Source organism: Convolutriloba macropyga, unplaced genomic scaffold (assembly GCF_964194025.1).
Source record: "Convolutriloba macropyga unplaced genomic scaffold, txConMacr16.3 SCAFFOLD_498, whole genome shotgun sequence".
Taxonomy (NCBI): domain Eukaryota; kingdom Metazoa; phylum Xenacoelomorpha; order Acoela; family Convolutidae; genus Convolutriloba; species Convolutriloba macropyga.
This window is the reverse complement of record NW_027450427.1, coordinates 50001-61745: the sequence shown is the minus strand read 5'-3', so window position 1 is coordinate 61745 and position 11745 is coordinate 50001. Positions and strand designations below refer to the sequence as shown.

The following is an 11745-nucleotide window of genomic DNA, read 5'->3' as shown; positions in this document are numbered from 1 at the left end:
GCCCTCTAGCGGGGCGAATAGAGCTAGATCGAGCCTTGGGAAAGCTAGATCGAGCAGGACTGAAGCTAAACGATAGACCGAGAGGTCTGTCTGGTCCTCCTAGAGAGGCCAAGAGAAAGTACGAGAAGCTAACTAAAGCTTGATCGCGCCTTCAGCAAGCACGATTGAGCAAGACCGGAGCTAACACTAAGACCGAAGTGTCTTAGAGAGCCCTCTGGTGGGGCGAATAGAGCTAGATCGAGCCTTGGGAAAGCTAGATCGAGTAAGATTGAAGCTGAAAGAGTGTCAGAGGAGCAAATGAACCTCCAAAAAGTGAAAATCAAATTTTAGAAAAAACACAAGTTAAATACTGCATGGACAGTATTTCTATGTGTGGGGCATTATTAGGGGGAGGTGTCTTGTCAAAATATGGCTGGACTAAAGACCTCAACCCGGATAGGGTGGAAGGCCCCATGATCGGTCTGTTACTAATCGGTGACCGATAAAGACCTGACCAAGGCCTGTAGTAAGCTTGGTTAGGCATTACAGGAGTTAACACTAAGACCGAGGGGTCTTAGAGAGCCCTCTAGCGGGGCGAATAGAGCTAGATCGAGCCTTGGGAAAGCTAGATCGAGCAGGACTGAAGCTAAGCAAGAGACCGAAAGGTCTGTCTGGTCCTCCTAGAGAGGCCAAGAGAAAGTACGAGAAGCTAACTAAAGCTTGATCAGGCCTTCAGCAAGCACGACCGAGCTGTACCGGAGCTAACACTAAGACCGAGGGGTCTTAGAGAGCCCTCTAGCAGGGCGAATAGATCTAGATCGAGCCTTGGGAAAGCTAGATCGAGCAGGACTGAAGCTAAACGATAGACCGAGAGGTCTGTCTGGTCCTCCTAGAGAGGCCAAGAGAAAGTACGAGAAGCTAACTAAAGCTTGATCGGGCCTTCAGCAAGCACGACCGAGCTGTACCGGAGCTAACACTAAGACCGAGGGGTCTTAGAGAGCCCTCTAGCAGGGCGAATAGAGCTAGATCGAGCCTTGGGAAAGCTAGATCAAGCAGGACTGAAGCTAAACGATAGACCGAGAGGTCTGTCTGGTCCTCCTAGAGAGGCCAAGAGAAAGTACGAGAATCTAACTAAAGCTTGATCGGGCCTTCAGCAAGCACGACCGAGCTGTACCGGAGCTAACACTAAGACCGAGGGGTCTTAGAGAGCCCTCTAGCAGGGCGAATAGAGCTAGATCGAGCCTTGGGAAAGCTAGATCGAGCAGGACTGAAGCTAAACGATAGACCGAGAGGTCTGTCTGGTCCTCCTAGAGAGGCCAAGAGGAAGTACGAGAAGCTAACTAAAGCTTGATCGCGCCTTCAGCAAGCACGATTGAGCAAGACCGGAGCTAACACTAAGACCGAAGTGTCTTAGAGAGCCCTCTAGTGGGGCGAATAGAGCTAGATCGAGCCTTGGGAAAGCTAGATCGAGTAAGATTGAAGCTGAAAGAGTGTCAGAGGAGCAAATGAACCTCCAAAAAGTGAAAATCAAATTTTAGAAAAAAACACAAGTTAAATACTGCATGGACAGTAATTCTATGTGTGGGGCATTATTAGGGAGAGGTGTCTTGTCAAAATATGGCTGGACTAAAGACCTCAACCCGGATAGGGTGGAAGGCCCTATGATTGGTCTGTTACTAATCGGTGACCGATAAAGACCTGACCAAGGCCTGTAGTAAGCTTGGTTAGGCATTACAGAAGATAACACTAAGACCGAGGGGTCTTAGAGAGCCCTCTAGCGGGGCGAATAGAGCTTGATCAAGCCTTGGGCAAGCTAGATCGAGCAGGACTGAAGCTAAACGATAGACCGAGAGGTCTGTCTGGTCCTCCTAGAGAGGCCAAGAGAAAGTACGAGAATCTAACTAAAGCTGGGTCGGGCCTTCAGCAAGCACGACCGAGCAGTACCGGAGCTAACACTAAGACCGAGGGGTCTTAGAGAGCCCTCTAGTGGGGCGAATAGAGCTAGATCGAGCCTTGGGAAAGCTAGATCGAGCAGGACTGAAGCTAAACGATAAACCGAAAGGTCTGACGGGTCCTCATAAGAGGCATGGAGAAAGATCTGATACTAAAGTACCTCTCGGAAGTAATAAAATATGCCTGATGAAGCCGGGTATGATGTTTGTTGTTTGATGGCATTCATCGATTAGGTCTGGTGGATTCCCCATTACTCCGAGTGGTACTAGTAGAGGCTCCTACAGGGGTGAGCAAAGCGAGATCAAGCCTTAGGCAAGCTAGATCGAGCAGAACTGAAGCTGAAAAGCAAAATAAATGACAGGTCTGTCCAAATCAATAAACTTGAAATCCAGTGTGGTCACCACGGGTCACGAGGTGAATTCCTAGCGATTGTCTGCTGAACGTATAGGAAGGCCCGAAACGAACGATAATTTCATTGCACAGTGGAGATACTATACGTTCAGGAGTAGCATACATCGGGTTTGATCTATGATCATGTCTGGTCTCCGAGGATCCACCGGGTTACCAACTGGCACCGCTGTACTGGGTGTAAAACTGGGCCACCTGAAGTCCCGGGTGTAAAACTAGGTGCCTCTGTGCCAAAGTAGCGGCTTGCGTAGTGCATTATGCCTCCGGCTTGCGAAATGGTTATAAGCAATAACAACAGGACGCCGCGGGGTGTTCACTTAAAGGAGTAACGTTCTCTCAAGGGAGGGGATCTAAAAATCTTGATAAAACATTTATTCTATGCAAAATTTGTGCGCAAATTTTGCAAAGTAAAAAGCTGCACTGTAGCAAATTCTATGTGTGTAGCATTATTAGGGAAGTGTTGTTTGATGGCACCTCTCTACTTGATGCACCAAAGAACTACCTTGATGGCTCATGACCGCTGGTAATCTGTCGTCGCTAGTAGTTCGGAACTGAGAACAAATATGTTCGCAAATTACAACAATTATACAGCATATTGCTGAATAAAGCAGAACCGAATAATACTCAGTGACTTTACACCAAGACTGACTAATGTCTGGATTGTATCGTCCTACTCGAGTAAGGCGAAGAAAAGCTAGAAAGATACGCTTTTCACAAAGCAGGCTTAATGCATGCAAACCAAGGAGGAAGGAGTGATGCCCCTCCTTATAATAAGCAGAACCAAATAAAGAACAGACAGCATCATCTGTACAGTGACCAAGAAGAGGTGAAACTTCTGTATGTGAAAAGGCAATTTGAGCGAGATTTATTAGCAGACTAGTATTATGTTGTTTCTAGTAGGCGAAAGCCGAAACATCAACATGTGAAAATCTGATATTAAATCCTCAATCATTTTCCCTAGTATTATACAGCTATGAGTAACCTTAATTGGACACGGCAATTATTGCTGACCGGTGAAACTTTCGCATGGGAAAGACACACACACTTCTTGACAAAGCAATAAGTATTATGCTGTTTCTAGTACGCGAAAGCAGAAACATCAGCATGTGAAAGTTGTGAAGTTGAAGAATTTTTGTGTTGAGTACGATGTTGTTACTAGTAACCATGTCGACAGCTGAGAACTGTTCTCTAACCAATAGAAGGTGAAACTTCTGTATGTGAAAAGGCAATTTGAGCGAGATTTCTTAGCAGACTAGTATTATGTTGTTTCTAGTAGGCGAAAGCCGAAACATCAACATGTGAAAATCTGATATTAAATCCTCAATCATTTTCCCTAGTATTATACAGCTACTAGTAGCCGTAATTGGTCAGGGAAACATTGTTGACCGGTGAAACTTCACATGGGAAAGACACACAAATTACTTGACAAAACAATAAGTATTATGCTGTTTCTAGTATGCGAAAGCAGAAACATCAGCATGTGAAAGTTGTGAAGTTGAAAAGTTTTTGTGTTGAGTACGGTGTTGTTACTAGTAACCATGTCGACAGCTGGAAAGCTGTTCTCTAACCAATAAAAGGTAAAACTTCTGTATCTGAAGAGGCGGCGTGATTGAGATTTTTAACAGACTAGTATTATGTTGTTTCTAGTAGGCGAGAGCCGAAACATCGACATGTGAACATCTGGTTTTTAAATCATGAGTCAATTCTCCCTAGTATGATACAGTTGTTAGCCGGTATTGGTAACAGTAGAACAGAGATTTGGAGGGCAAAACCTGCTCATGGGAAATGCTCACAGAGCGCTATCTACCAGTACACATAGTATTATGCTGTTTCTAGTACGCGCGAGCCGAAACATCAGCATGTGAAATGTGTAATCGTGGGTAACTCTAAGTGTGTAGAGTACTGTGTAGTAACTAGTAGCCATGCCAAAGCATGCATTGAAACTCTTCGTGATTTAAAAAGCTCAAAGCAAGATTGACGAGGCCGCAAGGCTATGTCTTTCTAAATTCGAACAAATCGAAAGATTGTTCAAAGTACAATTAAACTGATTGATCCTGTCAGTTGCCATATGCTTGTCTGAAAGACTAAGCCATGCATGTGCAAGCGAAGCTTGAAAAAGTGGAACCGCGAATGGCTCATTAAATCAGTTACTATCTATTAGTTGATTTGCAAGCTAAATGAATAACTGCGGTAACCCTGCAGCTAATGCATGCTGATTGTCCGACACTGTCGGAGACTTTTACAAGACTACACCGGGTGATTTGCTAAGTACAGACACATCCCGTGATGAGTCCTAGTAACTGAAAGATCCCAGATAGCTTCGGCTTGGGGACGGAACTTCCGAATTTCTGACCTATCAACCTATGATGGTAGTGTAACGGACTACCATGGTTGTGACGGGTAACGGGGAATCAGGGTTCGATTCCGGAGAGGGAGCCTTAGAAACGGCTACCACATCCAAGGAAGGCAGCAGGCACGCAAATTACCCACTCTCCGCACGAGGAGGTAGTGACTAGAAATAATGATATGAACCTTTATGGTTTGTAATCAGAATGGAATGGACTTAAAAGCTCCATTGATGAACGAGTAGAGGGCAAGTCTGGTGCCAGCAGCCGCGGTAATACCAGCCTCTACAAGCGTATGCAATAGTTGCTGCGTTTAAAAAGCTCATAGTTGGATCTGTTTGAGTAGAACGGCAACATGGTCTTCAGTTAAATCTGTTGACTCGTTCCGCTCATCCTTCGCATCGAAGAAATAGTTTGCACTTAAATGTGACGAACTGTGGAAACGGTGTTTTCACCCTGAGAAAATTAGAGTGTTCAAAGCATCCTTTGGGATCGAATAATAAAGCATGGAATAATGGAGAATGACCCGCTACTCGATTGATGCCGGTTGGCTGAGTGCGGTAATGATTGAAAGGAACAGACGGGGGCATTTGTATTGCTACGTTAGAGGTGAAATTCTTGGATCGTGGCAAGACAAACTACTGCGAAAGCATTTGCCAAGAATGTTTTCATTAATCAAGAACGAAAGTCAGAGTATTGAAGAGGATTAGATACCCTCGTAATTCTGACCATAAACTATACCAACCTACAATTTGTCAAAGTCGATCTTGACTTGGCAAGAGATTAACCGGGAAACCAAAGTTTATTGGTTCCGGGGGAAGTATGGTTGCAAAATCGAAACTTAAAGGAATTGACGGAAGGGCACCACCAGGAGTGGAGCCTGCGGCTTAATTTGACTCAACACGGGAAAACTCACCCGGTCCAGACATCTTAAGGATTGACAGATTGAATATCTTTCATGATTATATGGGCGGTGGTGCATGGCCGTTCTTAGTTAGTGGAGTGATCTGTCTGGTTAATTCCGATAACGAACGAGATCTTCTCCATCTAAATAATGAAATTCACTATATGTGAATTCAAACACTTCTTAGAGGAACTATGCGGAATTAAATACCGCAGATGAAGTGAGGCTATAACAGGTCTGTGATGCCCTTAGATGTTCTGGACTGCACGCGCGCTACACTGTGTACTTTTAGATTGAGTACTCAGCCCTTGGTCCGAAATGGACTGGGCAATCAGAGAAAAGTACAGCGCTTCAAGGGGATCGTCTGTTGTAACTTGCAGACGTGAACCAGGAATTCCTGGTACTTATGAGTCAACAACTCATAGGGATTACGACCCTGCCCTTTGTACACACCGCCCGTCGCTACTACTGATTGGATAGTTAAGCAAGAATTGCAAATTCCTACTGTTGGGACTTCGGTCTCCGGCAACGGGATGAAGCGGATCGAGCTTAATTGTCTAGAGGAAGTAAAAGTCGTAACAAGGTTTCCGTAGGGGAACCTGCGGAAGGATCAGTGATTGATTCCTTCGGGCATGGCTGCTGGTAGAGGCCATGTCTGTAGTGCGCATGACGCTCTGTCGCTAGAGATTGCTTGGCAACCAATCTCGAATTATGTATCGAGCTCAAAAACTACTTGTGTGGATACATAGTTCAGCAGTCATGGCAAGGGACTGCTTAAAGGGAGACTAGTTAGCAAAAGCAGCCTAGCAGAACTGCAGCTATCTAGATCTCAGAAGCTGGGTTATAGAAGCCCAGCTATAGACTTGTGAATGAGAAAGGCCTAAAAAGGTCCACAAGTCGCGTGGTTAGAACCGACACGCAAAAATCCCAGCGAGTGACAGAGCGTTGCGCTGTTCAGTGGGAAAGAGTTGAGCTACTCGGGGCGCCCACTGAACTTGCTCCGAGCCAAAGGCTCGAAAAAACACAGCTTAGCCTCAGATCCTTTACATAGAAGGCTAGCTAAAATAAACTTACCTTGGACGAGGGTAAAGTTTAGTCAGTTCTTAGGGGAGAGTAATCCACAGCTTCTCGCCCTCTGAACATTCTCCCAGATATGTAGGTCTGGGAGAGTCTCCTCCTGTTCTTCGGAATCTGGAGGTAGACAAAGACAGTACGATACGATCTTGCATCGGGATGACTAACCGATAATGATCATAATCTGACAATTTTTCCGGCTTGAGGCACCGGAGTCAGATTAAAGACACATACTGAACTAAAGGCGTATGTGCAAAGCTTGTCGGAGTGTAGAGAGTCAAGCTGAGTTGACTCGTCACGTGGTGATGACAACAGCCATGTGCAAAACACTCACAACTTTATCGTCTATGTGGAAAAGGTTGCTAACAGCGCTCTCTATGAGAGGCCCTCGCATATAACTATACGAGGAAAAGGCGATAGAGTTGTTTGAATGTGGGGCAGGTTCATCGACAAGCTAAGTTGATCACATTCTTGTTGTGGCATCCTACTAGAATTGGTCACGGTCTGCACCAACTCTCCCCAAGTTGGCCAGACTTAAAACTAGAAATAAGGTTTGCAGCTATGTGAACCTAGAAACTGTAAAGGAGTTGAAAGAACTTAAAGGAATTGAAAGAGGCCTTGAGGTATATCCTCTTGGTAAAGACCCACAAAAGCTCACAAAAGTGGCTTCGAAGGGCAAAACTGGTTCATCCAAAACAATTGGAGAGCTTAAAGCAGAACCAATTCGAATGAAACACTATTGGTGAAACTTCATCATGAGAACGTCACAAGCTGATCACGCTCTATGATATGACTAGTATTATGTTGCTTCTAGTAGGCTAAGCGCAAGCCGAAACATCAACATGTGAAAGTCGTAGAATTTTGCAATCAAACTGTGGCTAGTACTGTGATGTTACTAGTAACCTGGTGTTCCGTCATATGGCCAAGAGAGCATTTGAAGGCGAAACTTCTGCATGGGAAAGCTGCATCATGATCAAAATTTTATATCGAGTATTATGTTGACGTTAGTAGGCCTTGGCCGAAAACGCAGCATGTGAAAGGTATAGATAAAAGTTATTGTTGCAGTCAGTACTGTGTAGTTACTAGTAGCTGGATTTAAGCTCAAAATGAGACACTGTTGGTGAAACTTCATCATGAGAATGTCACAAGCTGATCAAGCTCTATGATATGACTAGTATTATGTTGCTTCTAGTAGGCTAAGCGCAAGCCGAAACATCAACATGTGAAAGTCGTAGAATTTTGCGATCAAATTGTGGCTAGTACTGTGATGTTACTAGTAACCTTGTGTTACGTCATATGGCCAAGAGAGCATTTGAAGGCGAAACTTCTGCATGGGGAAGCTGCATCATGAACAAAAGTTTATATCGAGTATTATGTTGACATTAGTAGGCCCTGGCCGAAAGCGCAGCATGTGAAAGGTATAGATAAAAGTTATCGTTGCAGTCAGTACTGTGTAGTTACTAGTAGCTGGATTTAAGCTCGAAATGAGACACTGTTGGTGAAACTTCATCATGAGAACGTCACAAGCTGATCACGCTCCATGATATGACTAGTATTATGTTGCTTCTAGTAGGCTAAGCGCAAGCCGAAACATCAACATGTGAAAGTCGTAGAATTTTGCGATCAAATTGTGGCTAGTACTGTGATGTTACTAGTAACCTTGTGTTACGTCATATGGCCAAGAGAGCATTTGAAGGCGAAACTTCTGCATGGGGAAGCTGCATCATGAACAAAAGTTTATATCGAGTATTATGTTGACGTTAGTAGGCCCTGGCCGAAAGCGCAGCATGTGAAAGGTATAGATAAAAGTTAGCGTTGCAGTCAGTACTGTGTAGTTACTAGTAGCTGGATTTAAGCTCGAAATGAGACACTGTTGGTGAAACTTCATCATGAGAACGTCACAAGCTGATCACGCTCTATGATATGACTAGTATTATGTTGCTTCTAGTAGGCTAAGCGCAAGCCGAAACATCAACATGTGAAAGTCGTAGAATTTTGCAATCAAACTGTGGCTAGTACTGTGATGTTACTAGTAACCTTTTCTTACGTCATATGGCCAAGAGAGCATTTGAAGGCGAAACTTCTGCATGGGGAAGCTGCATCATGAACAAAAGTTTATATCGAGTATAATGTTGACGTTAGTAGGCCCTGGCCGAAAGCGCAGCATGTGAAAGGTATAGATAAAAGTTATCGTTGCAGTCAGTACTGTGTAGTTACTAGTAGCTGGATTTAAGCTCGAAGTGAGACACTGTTGGTGAAACTTCATCATGAGAACGTCACAAGCTGATCACGCTCTATGATATGACTAGTATTATGTTGCTTATAGTAGGCTAAGCGCAAGCCGAAACATCAACATGTGAAAGTCGTAGAATTTTGCGATCAAACTGTGGCTAGTACTTTGATGATGCTTGTAGCCAACCGAATTGGTTGAAAAGCCCAATAAGTAAGCTAACTTGGGAGAGCTTGTTGGAAACCAAATGCTACTAGATTGGTCCAAATACATCCTTCAACAGGGGATCACTTGGCTCGCTTTACGAAGAGGAGCACAGCTATATGTGTTAATTCGGTATGAATCGCAAGATTTGTTTACCGACCTCTCTAACGCAAAAGGCGGTCTCGGCTTCGGCTGTTGACTGCGTCCGATTCAGGGTTATATAACTCTCGATTGAACACATTGATGTTCTATTGTTGGTGCTTCCAATAAAATTGGAACACTTAAAGCAGAACCGATTCAAATAATAGCATTCTGATCAATGATTGCATTCCTTGATCAAGAACTGCTGGAGTCATTGTGATGGCGAATTTTCTTCATAAGAAAATTGCAAAGAGACGGAACTTAATGAGACTAGCATTATGTTGTTTCTAGTAAGCGGAAGCTGAAACAGCAACATGTGAAAATCAAGTTTTGTTCAATGATCTCGAGGCGATAAGTACTATGAAGCAACTAGTAGCCTAAGCATGACTCAGATTTGAGACAGTCAAAAAGACTGGCGAAACTTCTTCACATGAAAGTTACATAGAGAACTACAAATGTATACAGCGAGTATTATGTTGTTTCTAGTAGGCGAAAGCTGAAACATCAACATGTGAAAGTTGTCTGCAAACTGTAGAACGATATGTGATTAGTACTGTGCTGTTACTAGTAGCCAGTCTGACTGTAGAAGCCAAGACAAAGGGAAACTAATGCATCTGAAAAGGACAAGTTATGGAAAGGTATGCACGATAAGTATTATGTTGTTTCTAGTAAGCGGCAGCTGAAACATCAACATGTGAACGTCGTTGTGTACAGTAACCTAGAACTATATAGTCCTTAGTAACGTGCATTTACTAGTACCTGTAATTGGTATTCAGACTCAGGCAGTTTGGAATAGTTTGGCAAAGATGCACCAGAGAAAACTGGGATTTGATACAGAAATTGTTGAATACAAGTATTATGCTGCTTCTAGTAGGTTGAATCCGAAACATCAGCATGTGAAAATTGAAAACATTTCTGGTTCGAATTGTCACAAGTATTTGGTGATCTGAGTAGCCAAACTCACTACAACGCCAATTGAAGGCAAAAATTCTCAACGGGAAAAGCTATTCTCATTGAATGAGCTAACAAGACGAGTATTATGTTGCTTCTAGTAGGCGAAAGCCAAAACATCAACATGTGAAAGTCTTGCTGAACAAATTTAATGTTGTTGAGCTCAGTACCGTGTGAATTAGTAGCCATAATTGGCGAGCGAAAATTGAACTGGCGAAACTTCGTCTTTGGAAAATTGCAGATGCCGAGCACTTATTTTGCAACGAGTATTATGTTGACTGTAGTAAGCGAAAGCCGAAACAGCAACATGTGAAAGCTGTTGAAATTTGTGGTCATTTTGCAATAAGTACAAGGAGTGTAACTAGTAGCCAGGTCAAAATTTGGGATAAGAATGAGCAAAAATTCTGCATGAGAACAGTTGAAATTATGAAACTAAATTACAAAGACTAGTATTATGTTGTTTCGAGTACGCGAAAGCGGAAACATCAACATGTGAACGTTTGTAACGAAGTTTCGTTAATTTTCAGCCTAGTACTGAGCAAGAACGAGTAGCCTCATCTCCAATCCCACGCAAAATGTAGTGAAATATGTGAGTGAACCTTATTCACGGTGAGGGTTTCCCGAGGTCTGTATTGCAGCGAGTATTATGTTGCTTCTAGTAAGCGAAAGCTGAAACAACAACATTTGAAAGTTGGAATTAATGACTGAATGGAAACTTCGACCTGTGTTTGATAGTAGTAGCGAACAAAACTGCTGAATCGGTTTCTGTCTCATATTGGTCAGTGAACCAATTAAGAGACAATCAACTACATAACCTGAATTGGGCGAGAGAACCCCCTTAACTTAAGCATATCAGTAAGGGGAGGAAAAGAAATCAACTGAGAATCCCTTAGTAATGGCGAATGAACAGGGAAAAGCTCATCGGGAAGAGAAATGGCAACATTTCTCGGTGTCCGGTATGGTTTGATGCTAGACTGGTGAATTTGTCCTGATGTCTACTGGAAAGTAGCATCAAAGAAGGTGAAAATCCTGTAAAGGTCATTTTCGATACCAGTCATAATGGCTCATTCCTATGAGTAGAGTTGTTTGAAAGTGCAACTCGAAGCTGGAGATATGTCTCTCCAAAAGCTAATTATAAAGCGAGACCGATAGTAAACAAGTACCGTGAGGGAAAGTTGAAAAGCACTCTGAAGAGAGAGTGAAAAGTACGTGAAACTGTTGAAGGGGAACTGGAGTGAGCGTTACCATACTCAATGCCTTGATATTATATTCTCGGCTACCGAGTAGTGTAGTTGTCGTCTTTTGGCAAATCTTGTTAATGAATCGAGCAGAAGTTTTCCTCGGAATTCTTCTTGTTGATTCTAAACAAAATGAGATAAATTGATCTTGATTGCCTGTCTGACCTCAACTTCCTATTCAATGCTCTCTACAGCCCGTCTTGAAACACGGACCAAGGAGTGTGAGTTGCTTGCAAGTGTTGTCGCTCATTGAAAGCGCACACGCGAAATGAAAGTGAACAGTGTAATTTTTATGAATTGCACTACTTTGTGTGGTGA

General features: G+C 43.3%; 1 non-coding gene and 1 pseudogene across 1 annotated transcript in view; both read left to right on the top strand.

Moving 5' to 3' along the window:
* The first annotated feature begins 9164 nt into the window (after nt 1-9164).
* Nucleotides 9165-9316, top strand: LOC142355879 (5.8S ribosomal RNA; annotated as a pseudogene).
* A 1683-nt stretch (nt 9317-10999) lies between these two features.
* Nucleotides 11000-11745, top strand: part of LOC142355878 (large subunit ribosomal RNA) — a 3522-nt gene continuing 2776 nt past the window's right edge. Inside the window, exon 1 of the ribosomal RNA XR_012761316.1 lies at nt 11000-11745. This exon is cut by the window's right edge and continues 2776 nt beyond it. This is a non-coding gene — a ribosomal RNA (large subunit ribosomal RNA).